This window comes from Epinephelus moara, chromosome 4 (assembly GCF_006386435.1).
Source record: "Epinephelus moara isolate mb chromosome 4, YSFRI_EMoa_1.0, whole genome shotgun sequence".
Lineage (NCBI taxonomy): Eukaryota > Metazoa > Chordata > Actinopteri > Perciformes > Serranidae > Epinephelus > Epinephelus moara.
The window spans coordinates 30,380,024-30,406,012 of NC_065509.1; the positions used below are offsets into that span (position 1 = coordinate 30,380,024).

Consider the following 25,989-nt stretch of genomic DNA (forward strand, 5'->3'; position numbering starts at 1 on the left):
GTACCCGGAGAAAACACACATTGAAACGTGGAAAACATGCAAACTCCACACAGAAGGGCTCCCCCACCCCAAGGTTCCAACCTGCCAACCCTGGGTTCAAACCAGGAGCCCTCTTGCTGTGAGGTGACAATACTAACAACTGCACCACCGTGCTGCCCATAGTTTCAAATATTGTGTTTAATTTCAGCCATTAGAAGCCCCTAAATTAATACACACTAGACCTTTAATGTGGTGGATTACCCACAAAAGTATCAGTGCATGCCCAAAGCACACACACACACACACAGAGACACACAACCCATACACACACCCCCACCAACACTGTCTGGCAAAAGGTCCCATGACCTCCTCCCACAAAATAACTTTCAATTAAGTTTGTTACAACTTTTAATACAAAGTCCAAAAACAGCTCCCCTGGAAGAAGTTAATTTGTTCTCATGCCAGCAGGGGCTTAAAAAAAAAAAAGAAAAAAAAAGTGTGTGTCTGCGTTTAGGTTAAGTAATTGCAGAATGCCACCTTCTGCCCATGTTGTGCCAAATTTGACAGATTAGGTACGATACCACGGTCTATTTTTGGATCTCCAAACAGAGTTGCAGCGAACCCCACCTCTGCTTGTCTGGTGTGGAGAAGCAGCAGGCCGTGGGTTTTCAGTGAGAGAGGAAGAGGGCAGCTCTGGGACAGGAAACACAGGCAGATTTCCCTGGTGGGCAGCCCCATTAGTCGGTCATAGATTTACAGAGGAAAAACACAATGGAGGCTGCAAACACACAGCTCAACTCCCTGTTGGAGAACCCCCAGCCTACAGTAATAATCTCTGTATTTACACCTAACATCCACGAACATGTACCCCTCTGAATTTAACCCACTTGAAATGTGAATTCACTCGTATATCAGAGTATATTCACCTTCTTTATTTATTAAAAAGGTATTTCTTTTCCATAAGAAATTCACACCGCACTGTAGTGTCCTGAAGAATACAGTGCAAAGTATCAGTACCAGTATTATTATTTTACTAAAGTGATCCTATCATTTTTATTTTGTCTTTTCCATTTTATTTACTTTGTTGTTCTTTATTTGTCCACTTTGGTTTGTTAAAAATAATGATGATATTTGAATTTAAGAATATTTAGGAATATGTGCGGTATGTAATTTTTTTTTCTGTGAGGGATTTAATGAAAATGCTCCACAGTCTGCCTGTATGTGCACATACTGTGAGGCAAGTTAATTTATATGGCACATTTCATACACAGGCAAATCAAAGTGCTTTACATAAAAATTGAAAATAGAAATATTAAGAAGTATGAAAATACATAAATAAATATGAACAATAAATTCCATAAAGAGTCAGAGTTGCCTTGCCTGAAGGTATGGAATGCAGGGCACTTCATTTATACAGCACAGTTCATACACAGTGCTTTACAAAAATCAGATCAGAATCAGAAATACTTTATTGATCTCCGGGCAGAAATTGTGATTCATTGCAGTCACTCTAATTTGAATAACATATAATTATAAGTAGTAAGAATAAGAAATAGTAGTACATAAATATAAACTGATAAAATGAAAAAATAAAATAAAACAGAAATGAAAATATACATTAACATAAAAAAATAAAAGTGAGAATGTGAATTATGCTTCAGTGTCTGATACTAGTAACTAAGATATGTGTGTGTGAAAGTTTAACTTCCATATACACATCAATAGAGTACACAAGAATAGAATAAGTAACAAATGTTAAACGTTTAATTAAAATGAGGTGATCAATAGATAGTTACAAAAGAAAAGTTAAATTATAGGCAGAAGTTAACATGTTTTAAATTTAGATGTGAAAATGCTTGAATTTGGACGGCGCCTAAGATCATCAAGGAGTTTGTTCCGAGTATGTGTAGCATTGTTATGAAATATACTGGTTAAATAGTTATAGTCATAATTTCAACTCTATTACTTGGGTCAAAGTAAAGATACTCCTGGTCAAATAGCACTCTAATTCAAGTGCAAGTTGCTGAGTGAAATTATTACTTGAGTTAAAGTACTGGAGTACTTCCCTTTTAAAAAACACTTAAGTATTCAAAGTACTTTAACTAAACCACTGACTGCAAAGCAAAAGTAACGAGTAACGAGAACCTTTATAGAAATGTAGTGGAGTCAAACTAATACACATTTCCCAGAAAAAAAGTAGTAAAGTACAGATACTCAAAAACTGTAATTAAGTACAATACTTGAGTAAATGTACCTCCTTACTGTCCACCGCTGAATAATTTAGAAAGATGTTTCCTGTCAGTATCCCATGATAGTTAACTTATGCTGAGGAAATTTCAACACCAAAACCTTTTCCGGCTTTACAATATTAAAGGCACCAACTGACCTCTTACTCACACAGACTGACTCAAATAAAACCATCATTCAGTCAGTGCATCATTGACCAAAACAAGCCATAACCAGACCTAACCAGATCTACACGGTCCAAACCTCCATTATGTCCTCATCAACCCTCCAGCACACCCTGTTCATATCATCACTGCCAGTTTCCTCCCTACATTCACCGAACTTCCTGCATACATACTGTACGGCTCTGTGCTAGCCTGTCTGGGAGGTCCAGTGGGACTACACATGTGTAGTACAACAGTTGGTTTTCAGCAGACATCATTGCCTTGGCTATCTGATCTTACAGTGGGAGTGGAGCTCAGCTCCTATCTGCAGTCATTTACCGCTGCTCCATTTCAATTATACAGTGCTGATTGGCTCTGCTAGCATGCTGTGGTCCCACAGGATCCTTCTGGGCAAACAAAGCCTTGTTACTCTGACCCTGACTTTCTCACTAGCCTAAAACTGACCAGGAAATAATTATGACTCTATGAACAAACTGTGTATATCACTTATTAATGGCCATATTTATATGATCATTTTGTGCCTTATTGAAGTGATTTTGTGTCTCTTTGGGGCATTTGTGCCTTGCTGAGTGTTGTGTGTCTCCCTGTGGTTGTTCTGTGTCTCCTTGTAGGTGTTAGGTGTTTGAGGTCCTTTTGTGTCTCCTTGAGGCCATTTTGTGTCTTATTAAACTGATTTTGTATCTCCTTGAGACCATTTTGTGTCTTATTAAACTGATTTTGTGGCTCTTTGAGGACATTTTGTGCCTTACTAAACTGATTTTGTGTCTCCTTGAGGCCATTTTGTGCCTTATTAAACTGATTTTGTGTGTCCTTGAGGCCATTTTGTGCCTTATTAAACTGATTTTGTGTCTCCTTGAGGCCATTTTGTGCGTTATTAAACTGATTTTGTGCCTCTTTGAGGCCATTTTGTGCCTTATTAAACTGATTTTGTGTCTCTTTGAGGCTATTTTGTGCCTTGCTAAGGTAATTGTGTGTCTCTTTGGTGTCTTTCTTGTTGTTTTCTGTCTCCTATTAGTCATTTTTTGTCCCTTTGAGGTCATTTTATGTCTTAGTAAGGTAAATTTGTGTCTCCTTGTGGTTGTTTTGTGTTTCCTTGTAGGCATTTTTGTGTCTTTGAAGTCATTTTATGTCTTTTTGATGTCATTTTGTGTCTTATTGAGGTAAATTTGTGTCTCCCTGTGGTTGTTTTGTATTTCCTTGTAGGTGTTTTGGTCTCTTTGAGACCCTTTTATGCCTATTTTAGGTCATCCTGTGTCTTGCTGAAGTAATTATGTGTCTCTTTGGTGTCTTTTTTGTTATTTTCTGTTTCCTTTTAGTATTTTTGGTCTCTTTGAAGTCATTTTATGTCTTATAAGGGTAAATTTGTGTCTCCTTGTAGGCGTCTTTTGTCTCCTCGTAGTTGTTTTGTGTCTCTTGAAGGTCTGTTGGTATCTATTTTTGGTCATTCTCTTTCTCTTTGTAGGCATTTTTTGTCTCCTTGAGGTCCTCTTATGTTTCCTCAATGTCATTTTTGTGTTATTGAAGTGATTTTGTGTTTCTTTGAGGCAATTTCGTGACTTATTTAGGTAACTGTGTCTTTTTGGTGTCTTTTTTGTTGTTTTCTGTCTCCTATTAGTCATTATGAGGTCATTTTGTGTCATATTGAGGTAATTTTGCATCTCTGAGGTAATTTGATATCTTTTTGGTTGTTCCGTGTGTCTTTGTAGTCATTTTGTTTTTCCTCGTAGTTTTTTTGTGTCTCTTGAAGATAAATGGGTATCTATTTTTGGTCATTTCCTTTGTCTTTGTAGTCATTTTGTGTCTCCTTGTAGTTGTTCTGTGTTTCTTTGAGGTCATTTTGTCTCTTTGTGGTCATTTTGAGTCTCTTCCTGGTCAGTATGTATAATTAATGGTGATAACCCAAAGGTTGATTCCCTGTTTCATATACTGAACTGTTAGAAGAGATAATCAGTGAACAAGGCTCCTAATAGAACATCTCATTATGCTCTGGTGTTTGGTTGCATTTTCATCTAAACTTGGGAGATCAAGGGAGAGCAAGAGAGGCACAGAGAAAGAGACTGAGAAAAAGAGGGGGGTAATTCACACCCGCCAAGGGCTGAGATACAGTATGTGCAATTATCAGTGATCACTGTCTCTCATTCGTGAGATTCTTTAATCAGGCAGGGGAAAGTGAACACTGTGGGACGGATCATGGATAACAATCTCCAGCAGAGTGTGGACAACACCGAGCACAATTTTCTCATTTCCATGGGATACCTCATCAAGATGAAGTGCTTTCCTGAGTTACTGACTAATTGTCTTGGTACAAGATGAAGACAAAACAATCCATGTTGTTACATGAGGAGGTATTTGAAGAACTACGACGGAGGAAAATGGACTCTCCTGTCTGTTTGCGGTTTATATTAGTCTCCCTCAAGGACGAGACATGAGACCACACACCTGAATTGTTTCAACTTAATTGCAGGTTCAGACTGTCAGCCAAGTACCCATATCTTATTTTGTTTAATTAGGAATAATTGCATCGAGCCAACATGTACCGTCAATTGTAATGTTTATTTATCTGGAGGGTGGTATTTTACAAGGAGCAACAAAGAAAAAATAAATATGATTCGAGTCATGATGATCAGCACCATCTGCTGTTATAGGAGTTGTGTGATCCATACCAACACCCTACTGGATGGCAGCAGTCCAGTGGTTAATCAACAGAGACATCTAGAGGTTGGATATAAAACTGCACATCTCATCAGCTCAAAACAATGCCTTGTGCGATTTGGACAAAATCATTTTATAACTGCGCTGCACACAGTATTTATTAATATAAAAGCTAAATGCCACTTAGCGGGGGGGAAACAGGTATATAAACCTCTTTAAAAATACGACCGGCTGCAACTCTGCAACACGGACAATCCAGTTGGATTAATTTTGCTTCTGGCTGTGGCCATCCAATTAGTCATGCACCACTGTAATATGGTGATCAGTGGGAGCTCGGAGGCAAGAAATAACAACATAGATGGCTTCATGAGGCATGGCAGACCAAATGACAACCATTTACCATCAAATTACATCGCTCTGCAAGGTCAACAGCTCTGTGTGGGGAGCTTTGGAAAGCACATTTTTAAAGCTGCCGTGCAATCACACAAAAGCGGCGAAGAAAAGTGAACAAATATTAAATGTAACTTGTTATAATATCTACTGTGTGAAAGTAAATAATTCTTGATACCAGCAATTAATAAATGCAGGAGGAAATATTCCCTTGGAATATCATATACACTACATGAGGGAGAAATGAATATATTTATTAGAAATGTAACAAACACCTCCCATTATGATCATGGGCAGATTATGAGACAATAGCATTTTTGGTCTTTTTGAATTCATGTTTTGTCTCTTCGAGATAATTCTGTGTCTTACTGAAGTGATTTTGTGTCTCTGTGGTGTCTTTTTTGATGTTTTGTGTCTCCTCGTAGTCTTTTTTGTCTCTTTGAGGTCATTTCGTGTCTTATTGAAGTGATTTTGTGTCTCTTTGTTGTCTTTTTTGTTGTTTTTGGTCTCTTTGAAGTCATTTTATGTCTCTTTGAGATCATTTTGTGTCTCTTTGGGGTCATGTTGTGTCTTACTGAAGTGATTTTGTGTCTCTTTGGTGTCTTTTCTGTTGTTTTGTGTCTCCTGGTAGTCTTTTTTTGTCTCTTTGAGGTCACTTTGTGTCTTATTGAAATTAGTTTGTGTCTCTGAGGTCATTTTGTGTCTTACTGAAGTGATTTTCTGTCTTTTTTGTTGCTTTGTGTCTCCTTGTAGTCTTTTTTTGTCTCTTTGAGGTCATTTTGTGTCTTACTGAAGTGATTTTGTGTCTCTTTGGTGTCTATTTTGTTGCTTTGTGTCTCCTCGTAGTCTTTTTTTGTCTCTTTGAGGTCACTGTGTCTTATTGAAGTGATTTTGTCTTTTTTGGTTTTCTTTTTTGTTGTTTTCAGTCTCTTTGTGGGTGTTTTTTTTTCTTTTGGAGGTCATTTTATGTCTCTCTGACGTCATTTTGTGTCTTACTGAAATGAGTTTGTCTCTTTGAGGTCATTTTGTGTCTCACTGAGGTAATTTAGTGTCTCTTTTGTGTCTTTTTGTTGTTGTTTTGTGTCTCTTTGAAATCATTGTATGTCTCCCTAAGGTAATTTTGTGTCTCTCTGAAGTCATTTCGTGTTTCTTTGAGATCCAGTAGACCCATTCAGTAATCCATCCACGACTATGATACTGCTTTGCAAGATATGAAGTGCACGCTTTCATACAATAGGCAGGGTCAGCTAGTCGCTCCAAATCACATTTGATTGGACTGATTTATATATACGCCCTTGAGTTCAAAATGAGTTGTCAAAAATGTTGACAGAAAAAGAAAAGAGAGGGATTTTTTTGACATATCTGGCGTATACCGAGAGATAACTGAACCACCAGCACAAGGGCACAGGATTAGAATTTATTTTCAGTATTTTTTAGTCCTTAAGGGTTATGAAATAAATTCCAACTCAACTTTGCAGCTTCTTCTTAAAAAGTTTGAAACTTCCTATTTTATAAATAAGACCCACTCATCCACATTGCCCCATAGCCAGGTCAAAGATGGTACTCAACATTTATTATCATCTATTTGGTGCAGGTTTAGGCTAGGGGACTAGGATTGGTGAATTATGCTTCTAGTCAGGGGTCCCAGCAGGCAGAGTGGTATTGTTTAAAGGGCACGTGGTGCCCCCAGCAGCCCATTAGGATGAAACTCTGTGTGTCCCCTGTCACAGCTATCATACCTGAGCTAAAAAGCATTCCTGAAAAAGTGAAGTATTAGGCCCAGCAGTGGAGGACCTTGCTTTTTAAAGATCCACACTAGCTCCAGCAGCCCCCAAACAGGCCTCCCCCAGTCACTGTCCCCTCCTCTTTTATCGCCCACCACTAACAAAACACTGTGTCCACCTGACATTCTCACTCTTCACCCCATATAGCATTTTACTGCTTTGGGGAAGCAAGGGAGAGGTCCTCAGTGTGAAATGGATGTGCAATCACAGCCCCTTTCCTTGAAGGTTATTACCCACACTTCTTGGCTTGTCTTCACGGCCACCATGAACCCAGTGTGGGGAAATGACAATGGTCAGGTTTGTTGAGTCAGAGCGTTAAGCCACAAGCAGGAGAAATAGCTTTGACACTACAGGCTCCTCAAATCACCACACTGAGCCACCTAAATGCCACAGCAATAAGCAAAGAGACAGGCTGCATTTTTCATCACAGAAGGGGAGCTCATTTTGGAGCGAAGCAGATCGGCGCATCTTGTTTGGCACTTTTCTTGGAAACGGGGGATGTGAAGTGTTGTCAAGGCACAGCTTCACAGCGGTGGGACAAAGCTTTCATTAAGGCTTAAATTGAGGGACATCACTACAACCCAACATGTCCTGGGAGCTTTTTAGATCAGGTAAAGCAATGGTGATAACAAATGGGCCAATTGAAAGCTCATTACACTGCCAAAACATACAGTATATTAGGTCGCCCAGGGCGGCAGAGCAAAAAAATTAAGATGGGAAAAAAAAGAACCTGTGGTTTATTATCCAATTTCTGTGACACGCACATCTGGTTGAGGAGCATGATTAAATTCGAAGGACCAAACTAGTCCCATTTTAACTTTTTACCACTGGGACACTGAACATTTACTCTGCCTTATTCTCTCTCTCAGTGATGTAGTTAAGAACATAAAACAGTATATTTGCTTTAGGCCTCTGCTCCTCTGCAAGAATTTCACGGTTTCGGAAGACATGCACATTTAGGTATAGCTCTTAATATCACTTTCAATAGATTGATATCAGGTAATTTGAGACACCAAAAAAAAAACAAAAAAAAACAGACGACATCTAAAGTTCTGCAGACTACCTTAAATGTGACTTTTAGAATTTGCTATGTATCGCTGTATCTATATTTCTAGAAATGTATGCTGACACTTTAGAAACTTTGGACACTGAAACACAAAGAACCCAGACTTCACTCCAATGACTATTCGGGTAAAATGGGACAGTCATGCTTGTTTGTTTTTTAAATGGTTAAATCCATTTATCAGTTCAGTGATTAATTCATTACCTCATTTATGAAAAGGTTGTTCAACTTTTCTGCCATGCTCTCCCTGTTCTATTGCTGCCTGTTTCCTAGGTGCTATATTGTCTACAATGGACATGCTTGTTTTTAACAGTGATCACTAATTCTGGATTATTGTGGCTGACATGGACCCAATGCATCATCTTTAATATTTTTCAGTGACAAAAATACTAAAAATGTCTGTAATATTACAGGATGGTGCACAATAGCATAAGTCATGAGTTTATTGCACCTGGAAGCCTAACTACTTACTTTCGAGAAATGTTCCATTTTAGCTTAATTTTTTTGGTTCCATTTTAACTGAATGCATATACTACTCACTAAAGACCCTTTCTCATAAAAAGTGAATTGTATTGTGAAAATATTTTTTATTATCAATCAGTTAACAAAATGCAACATCCTACAGCCATTATTGTTCCTATACCCTTGTTGTTTTAGCAGCAGTACTCTTATTACTCTTACTAAATGACTCTCTTATTATACTCGGTGCATGCCGTGACTTCATCAGTGGACCTACATGTTGAAATATGACACACTAGGCACCCTCCTGCATCAATTTTGGTTGGTCAGGGACGGTGTGTCAACATAAGCCTGTTACATGCATTGTGTCTTTTCAAAATATGTTTCTGTTTTCACAGGAAATGTACTGTTTCTGCTTGTTAAATGTATACAGTCTTTTTCAAAATAAACTTACAATGTAGGAAAAACATTTCCTTTTTACGTTTATGTCCTTAAGTTTTGGCAACAAAAGCATGTGGTTCGACTGAGGAAAAAACATGGTTTGGCTGATAATAAGTACATGTGGTGTTGAGGGGTGAAGTAAGGAGACTAGCGTACTCTTTTCAGCGCTTTATTTTCCAACACTGTTTATTACTATAAGCATACAGCGCGACCTCTGTACTTTCTCTTCTCTTTCTGTATATCCCTCCGCCACACCTCTCTCAGCACCTGTATCTCTCTAGTGCACACAATCTCACAGTTATGATACATGTCTGTAATCACAACAGTACAGCTGTTACTAACGTCATGTAACATCATGTGACATACCTCACTAGTAGCATGCTACACATACTAGCACACCCGCACACTGCAACAACATGTTTGGTGATTGGCTGCTAATAAAGATCAGCGTAAGTTCAATCGGGAAGAGTTTCTTTATGCTGTATCCATTCACAATTCTCTCTATGCCATTTCCACCAATCACCTGACAATGGGTGTTCCCTCTCCTGGTTGGCCAGTCAAACTTTGCCATGATCTTCCTTAAGCATTCATGTTGCTGCTGCCAAACTTTAAATCTGTTCTCCTCTCTGCTCCTGTCAGCTGTTCTTTTAGGTGGATTTGTCATGCCCTCCTTCAGCCCATTCACCTCAAGTCACCTTGACCAGAGCCCAGGACGAGCTCATCAAAAGCCCCTCCTCTTCACATCCAAATCCTCAGCTCCCTCTTCATCTCATCTCATCACTACCACCACCGGCGTCTAGACTCCATAGGAGGGATTCCCTAATCTACTATGTCTTTAGTCTGGAATATATGACATCACGATGGGGTCGAATCGCCAAGACCTATTTCTCATACTTTTATGCATATGTAAATAAATATTCTTTTCTCTCAGAACAAGTTGCTCCTGATTGAAATATCTAAAGCTTACCTGATGTCCCACATTACCTTACTTCACCCTATCAATGTGTAATTAGTTGTTTAAATCTCCTCTGATTTATCTTCTGTCACCACACTGTGGATTTCACTGTTACTAAAATACACTGTGTCATATTCCAGCTATTGTTATTCTCCACGAAGGCTAAAGAAAAAGCACAGCTCTGACTTTCCAAAATACTGAACCCATTTTTTCCCCTCCCAGGTTTGTCTTGCCATCTCATGAATCATTAAAATCCAGAATCAAAGTGATGGAGGCACCGTCCTGAAATGATGAATGTCATCTCGCATCAAATGAAACAGACAGCATAAATTGCAGGGCGGGAAAAAAAAACTGTATAGCTCAACATTGATGTTACCTAGCAGGCACACCCTCATTTTTATTTTTTATTTTAACTCGGAGGGATCTTATAAATACAAGGCAGCATTTGAAATCTGCACACTACCTCTTTGTTGAATAATTGATAAAGGGGGCGAAGCTATAAACACAGATTTACAGAAGTAACAACGCACTGTGAAACTTTCCTGGAATGTCAGAAATAGGGTCTGAACTTATCTGCTTGCTGGCTGCATGTTGTTGTTTCTTCTTCTTGTCTGGTCCTCTCCTGTCCTGTTGTCACGGAATCGTTTCAAAACGTACCATTGTTCTGCTGTTGCCTTTCTTGCTAACTTTAGAGATGAGTCTATAGAACAGGGCTTGCTGTTTTTGACCTTTTAGAAGTTTACAATTGCACACAAAATAAACTGCATCTACTCTGAAGTTGCCTTCTGTTGTTGCACCTGAAGAGACATCTCAAAGGTAGATTATTCTGGACAGTACAACAATGTTGTGCTTTTTTTTTCTCCCCCAAATGACTCAAACACATGTAATCACATGCTGCTGCAGCTTATTATTCAGCATCTCAAGGCATGAATACACCTAATAAGGTATGAAGGACTATGACATATAAACTATGCATCAAAAAACACAACCTTAAGTCGCACACAAGCTCCAATCTGAATGCTTTGTGCTTAAACAATCACTAATCAGCACCCTGAGATACAAAACACAAGCTTTTCCGGATGTACAATGTAAATTCCATGAAGATGATAGATTATTACTGGCTCCGTTGTCGGCTGAATCCGTCCCCACACCCCACACTTTTCGACCACTTGGCACTGAGTTTATTAAGCCCCAACAGCTCCCTTTGATCAGGAAACTTATTATGAGGCATCATGTTTTCATTATCATGAAGATGACATCTTGATCACACTATGATTTATTCTGCCTCGTTCAATTCGCTTAAGAACTCTGGAGAAATGGGTGGAAACACGCGCATACGCACACACACACACACACACACACACATGCGCACGATTATAAAGAGGGAGTGAATGAGGACGTTGTAGAAGAGACACACATCCACTTTGGGGACAGAATCCATTATAACCCACCTGTCAGCTCTTTAGTTCACTCCTGATGATTTCACCCACCAACCCATTTACTGAAAAAGATTAAATTTTCTGGAACACAATAACCCCGGCAATTAATTAAATGTTCTAATAGCACACATCTTTGCATGTGTCCCTGAAATATATGAGTTACCACGCTCAGTTCTGCCTGATGAAGAGCTGTGTGGCGCAAATGTTGCACCCTGAAGGACAAGATCAACATTTTGGAAAATATTCGCTTTCTTACTGGGAGTTCAACAAGAAGATCGCTACCACTCTCATGTGTGTTCGATGAATATAAAGCAACAGCCAGCAGCCGGTTAGCTTAGCTAGTAGGGAAACAGTCAGCTCTGGTCACAAGGTCACAGAGGTCACAAAATCTGTCTACCAGCACCTCCAAAGCTCACCAAGTTGAGTTTTCAAGCCACGTATACTAAAAGAACGTTGTCTCTGGTAGGTAATATCATGTCTGATCCCTCTCACACTTAATTTGAAAAATGTCAGCTTTTGTCTTCAGACAGAAAATTTAGAGTCCCTTGGGCTGGATTGAACAGGTTGAGGAACTCTTTTGTCCCCCAGACTGTCAGCCTATTAAATTAGTATGGCCTCTTAGGAGCCTCAGTGAGCCTGGGTCGAACAGGAATCTAACAGGAGTGATTAATTTCTCGCACTGCCTCCACTTTTTGTAATGTCTGATGTGATTTGTAGCGCTTGTAGTTTGGTTAAATATTGTTGTGTATTTTTCTATTCATGTGAATTTAGGCAGCTGTGGCTCAGAGGGTAGAAAGTAAAAGGTTGTCCGATAGTTGGACGATTGGCGGTTCGATCCCCGACTCCTCCCCTCTGCATGCCAAACTATCCCCCTTGCTGTGTGTCAGTGCGTGTGAATGGTTACAGAGTAGCAGGTGGCACCATATACGGCAGCCTCGGTTACCAGTGTGTGAACGTGTGAATGTGACATGTAGCGTAAAGGCGCTTTGAGTGTTTGAAAGACTAGAAAAGCACTATACAAGTGCAGTCCATTTACCACTACTCACCAGCTGTATCTGTTTTGTTTACTCCAGACAAAAAGTTTACAACTGACAAGTTGTGGTTTCAGGGGGGTTACAGACTTCCTGGAGTCCTGGCAGCGAACCAAATGCAAGCTGTAGTTTCATATTCAAAGTACAGAGCTGAGAGTGTTACTTGTCTTCTCATCTGTATCTAGGAAAGAATGCAAATTATTTCTCAAAATATTTGACTTTCCCTTTAAAACAGATCCGCTACAGAGGCTAAAAACACATTGAATGGCTTACATGCACTTTTGGCAGCCATAAAAAACCTATACGTATAAAACCTACTGGCAACTAGCTTCTAGTGGTCCGGACCACTCCACTGGAGGAATTAAGCAAGGCATTCGGATGCTGTTCACCAACAATAGCCTTATTCCAATGTTCACCAGTAGCCCTGAGCTTATCTAGACATGTAATTCTACTGGCTATCATCCCTTGTTGCCCTATGCCGTCTTCACCATGACGCACCCGAGAGAGCTGCCTCTCCACCACATACAAAGCACACGTCACACCCTCACAGGTTACCCACAAGGCCACCGCCCTTAAAGAGGAAAAAAGGGTGAGCCGGTAACGCAGGGTTTGATTACAAGTCTACAGGATGGATGCCCGAAAGACCCAAAAGTGACCAACAGGTGTAAACTGGTGGCACTGGGTAGCAAAATACCTTGACACTGAATTAAAAAGGAACAAATAGTGTGCTTTTTTATTTCATGCTGTCCAAGGAAAACTCTTTACACACCATTAACAGTATAAAGGTTGGTGATCAGTGGTTGTTTTTCTCTACACTGCTTCTCTACACAACACGACCACAGAGTTTTCAAGGGTACGCAGCATTTAATGGTACAAAACTAAAGATTCCTCATTCTGGCAACAAAGCTGCTGATGTGACTTCCTGTGTTGCTGCCAATATTTTACATTCTTTCCTGAACATTTTGTGCGTGTGGGCTGATACGTAACTGGAGGACTCTCAGATACATGTGTTTAGCAGAGGCTACACAGTCCAGTGGTTGATATCCTCGACCACAGTTGCCTCTGTCACGTGTTAAAAACACAAAGAGGGCACCAGGTGCATCGTGCATTATATCATACAGTACAGCGTATGTGAGAGTTATCTGTTAGAAATGTAATCCACCAGTTATGTATCGGCTCACAGGCAGAAAATCCTTGGTAAAGTATGTAAAAATTGGCAGCAACACAGGAAGTCACATCAGCCGCTTTGTCGCTAGAATGAAGAAACTTTGGTTTCGTGCCATTAACTGCTGTGTACCCTTGAAAACTCTGGCTGAGTTATGTGTAGAGCTGTTAACTTTTGATCCTTTGGAATGATTGCGACATAAGGACGCATTTGTTTTGAGCTGCGCGGAGTTGTTAAGAGTGAAGTTTGTCAAATTGCTGTTAGGCTTAAAGAAGTACACCTGATGTTTGGCATTCACTTGTTCTTGCCAGATGATTTTCTTTCAAACTAACAGCTTTATTTAACTGGCTAGGCACAAATGGACCCTTAAAACAACATTCTTTAGGGGAGTGAGTCATTGAAGGTCAGGGAATAAGCACTCAGGAAGAAGAGAGGCGATGCTTATTTCTTGAATCACAATGCCATCCTGTGGTGAATCTGTGCTATGTCTCATCTTTCCTTCTCTACAATCCATTGCCATTGTGCAGTATGAGGATTCGAGTACAATACAACATACATGTTAAATGTTTTCAAAACAAACTGCAAAGAAAGGCCGCGTGGGATGGATGGGAGTTAAGGCAACCTTCAAGGGGCACTCAGTCAGTCAGTCCATTTATTGGTAAGATGAAATCAAGGTACAGCGCCAGAGAGATACAATCCTGTCAGCTCCTTGAACTCCTGCATTGCACTGTAGTCCTTTTCTGCTTCCTTTACTTCTTACAATGCAGACTGCTGCTTTATTATTGTCCATGTTTCACGACTGGCTGTACAGATGGTTCTGGCGATCCATGGTTTCTGGTTGTACAATGATATAACTGCAGTTTCCGTTACAGTCGCTTACAAATTACAAATCAAATCCACCACAGACTCTCTGAATTCATCGATGTCTCTGTGACGTCAACAGTTGTTTAGTGCAGACTAAAGGGTGGCCTTTGAGTGGCCTGACCCAGCCAACCTGACCTCTCACGTCACTGGAGGCATACTTCATACTTTGTTTACATATTTTGACCTCAGCTAGATGACCACATGACCGCTCCTCCGAAACGTCGGCAGCAATTCCGCTATGTAGCTGCCCCTGAGCAGCTTTAGCAGTGATCCAGAGTATGTATTCCCCTTGTGGTGCCAGGCAAACAGGAACTGGATTTTGACATTCCTACCAAGTCTTATTCACCATGAAGCACACACCTTCTTCCTTTTTTCTTGCCAGAGTTCTTCTGTCTGTCAGATCAGTATGCATAAAAACACACGCTGTGTGATATTCCAGGATATAGTCAAGTCTAGATGAAGAAAAGGACGTTCCTGATATCCCATTGAAAACTAACGCAAACACGAAGGTCGTCCAGTTCCGTCTTGCTTCCTGTGTCAGTTTAAGAGATGGCATGTCAAAAAGTTCTTGTTACAAAACAGCACTTCTTTCACAAGAGTTTTCACAAGGAATGTACAGTTTCTGCACGTTACATGCCTTTTTCAACGTAAAATTAAAACACCTTTTTTTTTTTTACATTTATTTCCTTAAATTTAGGCAACAAAAGCACATGGTTAGGTTTAGAACAAAACATGGTTTGGCTTAAGATAAGTACAGTTGTTACTAATAACATGCAACATCACGTGACATATGTGACATATGCCACTACTGTATAGCATGCTACACACTAGCACACTGTGTCGTTCTTAAAATAATTATTGAGTTTTAGTTTCACATAGGAAACAAACAGTGGACTCCTGGGTTAAAGTCCAGAGTTTGTTTGACCACCTCCCCTCCCACCCAACCTATATGGATTTTAATACTTTTTAATACTACAGTAGCTGTTAGCAGTGTTACAAACACTGTGAGCGTCAGTATGAAACACCGATCATAGCTGGCGAGGATCATAGCTGGTGCCCATCTCTTCCACCTTTTCAATATCAACTCTGATGTTCACATTTGAAAGCCTCAACCAGCCAGGTCACAGAGTTGTCAGTAGGAGACGGGTGAGTTGATATCCCCATCCTGATGAGTGACCCGGAGCCATATGCCATCCCTCTCCAACAGCAATCACAAAAAGCACAACCAATATTCGTAAAATAGACATAAAAGCATACATTTGCATGAATTTACCTCAAATTTAGTGGAGCTGTCGGAAAGGTCCGCGCCTTCTAGATGGTCATCAACTAGAAATGAGAAGCTGATTATACACATGACAGGTCAGATTACTCATCATGAGGAGTGCTGCTCAGCCTGAAAAAGTCTTATTTGACTCTGAAGGAACTTTGCAAAGTCTGAGAAAATCACTCTGATGGTGTCATTGTACCATCGACTGATTTATAACAGAGTCAGATTTCCAAACTGAGGTGTGCCATTTGAAAGACATGAGCAGTTACCAGACAGGAGTCTAATGAAAGCTGCATTATGGGAAATTTAGAGCTTGAACCAAGGCCGTAGCCATGAAGTAAAAATAAATTTAAAACTCATTTACTACTCATTTATTACTATATCATATTATTTATATTACTTTTTTTAGAAGCAAAGGTACACCTGTGAGCAGTGTTTGGCTGAGGTATGGCAACACCATTTGGACAAACTACATACAGAACTGCAGTACACTGTAATATTAGAATTAATAGGAATGATAATGGAAGTTTGTTTATTTATGATTATGATGATTATTTTGGACAGCGGTACGTCGTTGCCTGTAGAATTGCACTATTTTATTTATATATTTTATTAATTAATTAATTAATTAATTAATTAATTCATTCATTCATTCATTCAAACCTTTATTTAAGACTCGGGAAATCAATTGAAGGAGACCCTCATTTTCAATGATGCCGAGCATGAACAAAGACATTAAAACAATTAAGAGGCAAACAAAGAATAATCATGCTTATCAATTAAAACAAAAATGAGATCATACAAAACAGCAAACAACACTAGCAATAATTGTGCTCTAAAAGTAGAAACACAGGGTGATAAACATGCTAAGGTATAGTTAAAAACATTTACACTCAATTTAAACAAGATTCGAAATAAGGCACTTCAACTGCCATAAGGGTGGCAGAGTGTCCAAGTTTAAGATCTTTTGTAGATTATTCCAAGGATAAGGTGCACTGTACGAGAATGACATGCTTCCTAGTTCAGAAGGTCAAAAATGCAATTAAAAATTGACAAAGGTCTAAAACTGCACCATAAAAGTATGCCTTAATATAGGTTAAAATGTCAGTTTTGACAGAGCTTTTTCTGGCGGACAAACAAAAATGGTGACGCAAGCGTACAGGAAACAGGAAGTTAATAATATATATCAATATATTAGAGGGGGCAGTGTATATTATAATTACTGCCTTGGCTTGAACCACACTAGGGACTAGAAGTCAGGACATCTCAGCCTCTGCTGCTTAAATTTAGAATATTCCTGTTTTAATCGGTCTCTTGTGACTTCCCTATCTTTATGAATGTGCAGTGCTGAATCACTGGTGTGGCCCTTTAAATGAACAGATAACTGTGTCACTGTATTACAAGTTTACATTCAGTTATTCTTACCTAATGCTGGGAAAAGTATGGGATTATCAGATAAATTGGGGAACATGGATGGATGGACAGTGACTCATGACTAGCTGGCCATAAACTAAAAGGCATTAGATTTCACATACATTACTGCAGTCTGATTGTTAAATAAGTAAAACCACTGAGTCCACATGCTTCAATACTATTTCCAGTGAAGAAAGAACTGCAGAGCTTGTTTCAAACTCAGATTAACTTTAGATGGCCAAGTGCGCTTAAACACCCAGGGAATCTGACTCAACTTTTCAGTCGCTCTCAATATGCTGACACACAGTGCAAAGAACAGAGTGTTTATATGGTACAGTCTGAGCATGACACAAATCTTTGAATGTCTCAAAACTCATATTTACTTTGCCCTTGGTCTGTAAACCTTCTTTTGTTATGACAACAAAGCATTTACCAGAAAGCAAGGAGAAGGTTAATGTAACATTTTACCACTCCTGTTCTTCCAAAAATTTCGAGCTGTGTGATTAATGGGTTGGAAAATCATCAGAACATAAACAGTAGCAGTTGGTACACAGTCCTTGGGGGGTTGACAGTGTGACAAATATGACTAATTAACCCACTGAACTGACCCATGACCCACTCAACTGTGTGACTCAAAGCAGAGAACAACAATCAAAACACATCAGCCCCTCTGCTGCCTGCTTCGTCATTGGAAAGTCAAACACTTGATTTTAAAGCAAAGCAAACACAATGCAAACTTAAAGGAATACTGGGATCCTCAAATGACCATTTTATATCAATTACTCATCCAGTGTTGGGTTGACTTTGGGAATAAAAGTTAATGTTTGTAACTTTGGGCACTGTCTTAGATGACAAAATTTGATGTGAACGCTGACAGCATCTGTAAGAAGGCAAACAAACGCCTGCTTTTATTGAGTCTGTTCTTTCTTTAACACTGTCTATTGGTTTGGTAATCTGAGTCTTAAAAACAAGAACAAGTTGGAAAGCTGTAAGATCACTGGTGTCACATTTAATAACCCACAGCATCTGCATGAAGAGAGGGTCACCTCTAAAGCTTGGTCTATTGTCTCAGACTCTCTACATCCCCTCCATGTTGAGTTTCACGTGCTTCCATCAGGGCGAAGGTTGTGCCTCCCTCAATGTAGCACTTAGCGTTACAGATCGTCCTTTGTCCCGTCTGCTATCGCTTATCTTAACCAGCAGTGACAACAAATTGTCAATGATTTACCCCTGACAGTGTGTGATACTGGATTCTGTGTGTTTTGTTGTACTCATGACTACTGTCTGCATCGCAAATTGCCCCTCGGGGACATTAAAGTTTTATCTTATCTTACCTTTAGTCTCTTGTCAACAGAGAATCCAAAAATGGAGAAAATTCTCGATGAACTGAAGTCATAGATGTTCGCTTTTAACAACAGCAAAATTCTATCGAAACATTGGTTCACAAACTCTCATACAACTCTTGCAGTATAACCCAAGCCTCATTTATCCAGTCATATGCTCAGTACTTCCCAAACAGGCAGCCCTTTCCGACGGGGAACTGAACGGAAAGTGAAACTTATCTATGCTCGCTTCAAAGCCAGACTCCATTGACAAAAACAGTAATTTTACCTCACTGAACACAGGAGCTGCTGATCTATCACCACCTCAATCTGTAGTTTGTTTGGGTTATTGTGTGACTTTGGTGAATCTGAGCAAACTCTTAAAAATACCATCACTGGGGCGTCGGTGGCTTTGTGGATAGAGCAGGCGCCCCTTGTATAAGGCTGTTGCTGCAGCTGCCCGGGTTCGACTCTAGCCTGTGGCCCTTTGACCCCTCCCTCTCTCCCCTTCATGCTTAGCTGTCCTATCAATTAAAGGCAAAAATGCCCCAAAAAATATTTTGAAAAAACAAAAAAAAAACAAAAAAAAAAACTATATATATATATATATACCATCACAAGTCACAGTATATCAAATATACATGCAGTCTTGGGTTTGAGAGTCTCACTCAGTGTTAAGTATCATGTAGGTGCAATGTAGTATTTTGAAAAGTAGATACTGAATGTAATGCCGTCATGCAGTGTTCAAGCTCTGCATTGAGGAACTGTGTTTAAAAAATAGGAAAAATAAAGTAAAAGAAAAAGACACTTTCCAATGGAAATAACTTTCAGCAGATTCGCTGTGAATCTCCACTAAGCTGAGGATGGAAGGTCATTTTCACTCTGGGGAGGAGAAGCAAGACTGAGCAGAGCGTTGGCCGTGAGTCTGCAGGGTTGAAGGTTGCTAAATTCTGTAAGCTACTACGAGGTAGATTTACCTGACAGTGTAGGTGTGAAGCTCCCATAGTACAGCAGCAAAGGTACCAAAGGTAATACGATCAGCTACAGGTAGCCTGTGGAGGAAGTGTAGGAGGAGAAAAATAGTTTAAGGGCTTACTGAAAACTGGAAACACTGACTAAAATGGTAAATTTTCCACAAAGGCTGTAAGAGGAACACAACAATGATTTATTAAAAAAGTTAGAATGATAGATCCTCATTGCAAATATTGCAAAAGGCCATTTAGTCAACATCATGTATGCAAGATATTATTTTATTCTTATCTTAAAGATATAATCATTAAATTGTTTATAATGTGATGTCATATATTATAATGTATTTGAATCTTTAAACTAAGGAAGCATAATGCATTCACTTGAGAATTTACAGGATAATAATCCCCTATATATTCTCATTACAAAAGAAAATCAAAACATTTATAGCTCATTAAGTTAGAAAAAGAGCAGATTTTTTTTTCAGAATTCTGAAATTATAATCTCTTTAATTCAGAAATTCAGAGCAGGAAGTGTTTTTTCAAGTGAATGCATAACACTTCCGTAGCAAACAGTTCTTGTACATTTAAACAACATTTAATTCTGATTGTTGTAAAAAGGTTAACAAAACTCTCATAAGTCAACACTGAAATTTCAGACGGATCTGTTTCAAAATTGAAACAATTTAAAAACTACATTTAAAGTTTATGAAACAACATTGAAATATTGCAAAATAAATGTTGATTCGTCTGATTCGAATAAACAGAGTGCCAGTTGGGGTGAAAGATATAAAATGCTTAGATATACCAAATGAGCATTATGTCCAAACACAAATACCTCACTTGAAAAAAAAAATGAGGCTGCCTGAAGTAGAAAATTAAATGTTTAATTTGATATACTAGTGATTTTTTTCAATAGAGGGAGATTTTCCAAAACAAAAATTATCCTTATAATACAATTATGACCATAATGGAAAGAAACCTAAAGTTAAGACTGTGACTTTACACTGATTTGACATGTTTACAGTAAAACTGTATTTCTCTTGCTGACCACATGGGGGCAGAACAAGTCTGCAAAACCATGTGCTAATCTTTATTGGTCCAAAAACAAGCACAATCTTACACAAAGACAATGGTGATAGAAACGGTGTTCTTTAATTATATCTTGGGGAGAGGAGCTTAAGGTGATAGCAGAGGAGGCTGATGAGTTTAAAGCGCTGTTTATTGTATTGGTACACTCACTGAAACACAGGCACACTGTAGGAGTGTAGCTCCTTCCCTTATAACATCGGCAAGAAATCTCTGGAGACAAGACAAGACACACACACACACACACACACACACACACACGAGCACAACAGAACAATAGCTGGTGAGAATAATACAGCAGCTACAGTCGATAATTAGATTGTTGTTGAAGGAAAAATACACACGACTCCGCTCTTTTATCAGTGATACCTTTGCCACCATTAAAGTGAATCACAGACTGGGAAACAAACAAAGAAAAGAAAAAAAGAATCAAGAGAATAAAGACACTAAACGTGAACCGAGATCTATGGCTATTGAGCTTTATAGCACAAATTTCTCATTGACCCTGAAAGCTTCATGTTGCAAATGACTTATTCATGTTGTAGTCAGGCAGATACAGACGGCTGTACTCGACTATCATAATATAAAATGCTTGTTGCAAGAGAAGTTGTCCAACAGCTTTTTGGCACAGACGGGAGCGGAACTGTTTTTGGAAATGGAATAAGCAGCTCTTTAACATGAATATGGATATATGCATAGCACTTGACACTGTTTTAACCTGTTGTGATAAGTGTGCCTAATGAGGAGACGCTGCATCGTTGGCGGGGAAAATCTGCCCGTGTTTTCCCTCCTAAACTGTTACAAAGGGTCTCGGATGTCGGATGACAGTGTCGAGTGTCACACACTCAGCTGTGTGGCTCCCATCAGTGCTTTCAATGTATTCAGGGCTGAAAGTGGGGTCCCTCCGCCTGTGAAATCATGGCTACAAACAGCAGATGAAAAGCCTTTTTATTGCCCTCCTGCTTCCTCAATCAACCTGCAGAGAAATGAAATGGTGATGGCCTACAAAACACCTGTGGAGAAGCTGAATGAGGGACTCATGCACGGAAAGCGTTCTCCACCATTCACTCACTGGGACACACAACCACAAAAAAGATTCAGTGGAGTACTCAAGCATGATTGTAGATTTATACAATCCCACTATGACACACACACACATCTAGAAACGTACACAAACTCACATAGGAGCCCTCTGGAGCTGTGAGACTGACACACTGTTGGTCTTGTCACTGACTTTGCCCACGCTGTGCGATGAGTGAGAGGAAATGCTGTGAATTATGACCTAGACGTTCAGATGGACTGCTCTGGGCTGTTTGCATGCATGCATGTGTTGGCGTATGCATGTACATGTATGCATGCATGCTCATAAAGTCTTCTTCTCTGTGCTCGTCTCTCTCTTGTGTCACAGGCTTCTCCTCTCTGTCTTTCTGAGGGTCTGAGAAAAAGCGTTAGAGGAAGCTGTCAAATTAGAATTAGGGCTGCCCTACTTATTCGCTGAAAAACGTCCCATGCGCCTTGCTTCTGGATGGAGAGGCACTCTTTGACATGTCTCTTTCTCTTATCTTCATGGCACATTTCCACAGAGTTGTAGCATCTTTATTGTGGATAACCTTGTAAAAAAAAATCTCAGCTGAGCTGTTGATTCAGTGATTAGTAATCTCAGTCAGGCCGGAGTTAAACACAGGCAGAAAAGGTTGAATTAATGAGGGAAGCGTTTAACACCTCACTGCTTTGTGAGGGATTCATTAATTTTGCATGGACACCAAATCAAAAGTAATCTATCAAAGGATGCTAAAAGTTTTTCTGAGTGCTCAAAATGCTTCATATTTCATATATACTATATATTGTATATATTAATGCAAAGGGCTGCCATAAATCTGTGCAAAATATACTGCACCTGAATAATGCAGTGGATATGTTCCAGACTCAAGTCTTTCGTTTTCCAACCCACTTTAGATTAAACCATCCCCACTTCTGCATGATATAAGCGGACTGCCAGACGTCAAAGCCTGATGATTTGCTGAAAACCTCCTTCTAGGCAGCGCCATTGAGAGAGGCTGCTGCTAGCAAGCTGGCACACCCATGAGTGCCATGGATGTACCCCACCATCCCTCTGATTCAGCTCCTCCGATTCACTCCCCTAAAAAGTTAGCTGAACCGGCAGGGAGTTGGGGGGCAGTCCCACCACTGAAAGTCTGTGTCTGCGAAATGTGACAGCTACAGTAGCTTGGAAAGTCTCGATATGGGTGGTTAAAGGGAAACCATGCTGATTTTCAACCAGCTCTGTGGCATCGCACTGTGGGCAGTGTGTGCAGACGAGGAAGCCAGACACCCCAAGCACTCCACTTATTTGCCGGCAAGTGCAGCGGATCTCTGCTGGTGGATTAGTAGCAAGATCCCAGTGCTTGCAGCATAGGGGGAAGCCATGCACACACTGCAATGAGGGAGCTGGTTGAAAATCCACAACTGTTTGCTTTAACAGCGGTAGAAACTCCAATTCAGCCAGTGAATCTGAGTAAAAACAGACACATAGATACATTAGGGTGGTAGAGGGGTGGTGAAATCCAACTTCCTGCCTCTGTGGAGGAGAATGAGAGGAGGTAGAGTTCTTAAAGATGTTTGCCTTTGGAGAGAGAGAGGGGGGATGACATGCAGCAAAGGGCCAGAGTCTGAAACAAACCTGTGGCCGCTGCGGCAAGGATATAGCCTTTGTACATGGGGCGCCTGCTCCTCTAGGTGAGCTAGTTGGCGCCCCCTAAGTGTTCTCTTTTTTTTTTTTTTTTTTGTAATGGTGGTGTTCAAAGCCACTGATGACCTTAAGCTGTGCCATTTCACAGGGACCTGGCATACCATAGCAGGAGTACTACTTGCAGCAGTAAGCTGGCAGCCAATCATCAGGCCTTGATATCTGGCAGTGGGCTTTTGTCAAGCTGAAGTGGGCATGGTTTCATCTAAAGTGGGTTGGAAAAACAATAGACGTGGCCGTCTTCTGAAAAGAAAGAAAGAAACAAAAAAGTCCAGTATGTTTTAAAAATGTCATTCAAACCTTCCATGAAAACTTTTTGCAATGAGCATTTTCTTACAGTACTTCTGTAGGAAGCACATTGAACCCAGTGAATGTATGCTGGTTTTGGTTAAAATAGTTATTCTATTAGCTGATAGCTGATGACCACTCAGTGACTCCATTACAGCAGCTATAGGTGACTTGCTCAAGGACACCCGGTCTTGGAAAAAGGGAAGGCCCAGATTACCCAGATTTCCCTTCACAACTCAAGAGTTCACAACTAGTGAGCTACACAAGTTTGCTTTTTCTTTTAGTTCCCATTGCCCCATTTTCATAAACAGTTGCATAATCGAGGCTTTGGGGAGAAAACACCACAGAGATAAAATCAAAAACATTTCCTCTTCTAAAGAACCATCTAAACTGTGTGATAAATGACCTAGAAATTCAGACTTGGAACAACAAGAGACCAGACACCGTATTCATTACAGTGTGAAACAAGTCAGCAGCTAGTTACACCACCGTTGGAGCTATGCTGGCTAATCCTTCCCATAGCATTCCTGATAAATTGCTGGAAGGCAGCTTACTCTGCACAATTTAATTTCCCCACTCGGCCATCCAAAGCTTCACACCAGGCATCTTACAATGACACCCACCAGCTTCCAAGACACAGTAAGCTTTCGCACAATCCACCATCATAGCATAGAAGTAAAACCAGTAAACTTCTCAACACTGCTCAGCAAAACATACGTGTAAAACAATACAAGCATGTTGAATTATATCCTACCCCATAAAACATTAGAAGAGTCTTAATTTCAATGTTTTGAGACATGCATTGTTCACATCGGCTTGCAGTCTTCGTCTTCTCTTTTACTGACAATTTTGTGTCCTGTCTGGCACCTTATCACCCTCTGCAAACAACAAAAATGTTTATCACAGCACGCGTGAATGTTGTTACTGTCCTGTAAAAGATACAAGATGCATCTCCAGAATATCAATTCTGCTATGAGCCATGAACAACAACCTTGTTTTTAGCTGTGTCGACTGTACTTTCTGTCGAGTTTCAGCTCATTGTTTAGCCCTCTGGCCTGCAACTATCGTGTTTTGGTTCACTCTCACCACTGTCATAATATTGTTTTTGGCTGCAGCTGGCAGAAATATGCTCTTAAAACCCACTGTGGAAAACCTGCTCAGCACCAAACCGCACACGGACACAGTTAGTGGCTAGCTGATGAACATATAAGGCATTTAGAAGCTAAAGAGAAGGATATTTCCCTCAGGGGTTGGTAGAGACCAAAAACAGAGCTAAAAGAAACTGAATTTTGGACTTTTGGACATTTGACAGGTGGCCAGAAACACAACTCAAAACATGAGTCCTGCATGAGTCCTGGTCTGAATTTTAAGACCCGCCTCCGCCACTGCTAGGTGCAATATGGCGCCCGCCCTGCCATCTGTACCTATGCCCGATTAGTTCTGCAACCCAAACAGATGCGTCAAAACAAGACCCATAACTGCAATTCCTACAACAACTGTGTTGCTCAAAACATTGGTCAGGCAGCATGTTTAAAGTGATCATTTTGAGACGTTTCATGCATGTGGAGCTAAGATAATATATTTTAAAACAAAGGTGAATCAGGAAATGCAATTTAAATGATTTGTTTCCTTATTCTCAAAATATTTGGCAGCACATCTCCCACAGTTAATGCCTGCCAGGTTTCATATTCCAAGTGGCAGAAGGCAGAGCTGACACACCTGCAGTCCAACCTGCATGTTTCTTGTTTTGCCCAGAACCAAATCCGGTAATAAATAATAGAAGAAATAAAAGGAAAGACAACATACCACCTGCAAATCAAGTTTTATGCTGGTCACCCAGGGGGCGGAGGGGTTAAAAAGCCTGAAATGTAAAACTTGGTTTTGTTTGCTTTTTTCCCCAAGAAATTAATGTCATAAATAAATTAAATTGGCTGAATAAATCATATGAAAAAACTGAACTTTGTATTTAAGAAACAGTGATAGCTTTCTGAGCACCCTCTCAATCCTTAAAGGTGCAAAATGGATTAGTCCGCCCCTACTCTAGGATTCATCTCCAAATGCAGCTACAGCCAGTGAGTGACTGCTCATGCTGCTGGAGCGTTAATGTACAGTCATGTCTTTCACCAAGAAAAGAAAGACATAAAGAAAGTAAAGGTAAAGGGGAGCATGCTGGCTTCTAAAAGATGTGTGAGAGAGAAATGTAGAGAGGAACGATGGAGGGGCCCACAGAGACTCATTATGCCAGAATTTGGTGCTACGCCCA

General features: G+C 40.0%; 2 long non-coding RNA genes across 2 annotated transcripts in view; both read right to left on the minus strand.

The window, feature by feature from the left end:
• Positions 1 to 19,684, minus strand: part of LOC126389074 (uncharacterized) — a 35,601-nt gene extending 15,917 nt beyond the window's left edge. The window contains exon 1 of the long non-coding RNA XR_007569803.1: positions 19,613 to 19,684. This is a non-coding gene — a long non-coding RNA (uncharacterized LOC126389074). The remainder of the gene's footprint in view (positions 1 to 19,612) is intronic.
• Positions 14,523 to 18,788, minus strand: LOC126389073 (uncharacterized). The gene is made up of 3 exons (XR_007569802.1): positions 18,648 to 18,788; positions 15,907 to 15,959; positions 14,523 to 15,165 (listed from the first exon to the last, which is right to left on the minus strand). It is a non-coding gene; the product is annotated as an uncharacterized LOC126389073 (long non-coding RNA).
• Positions 19,685 to 25,989: the final 6,305 nt, after the last annotated feature.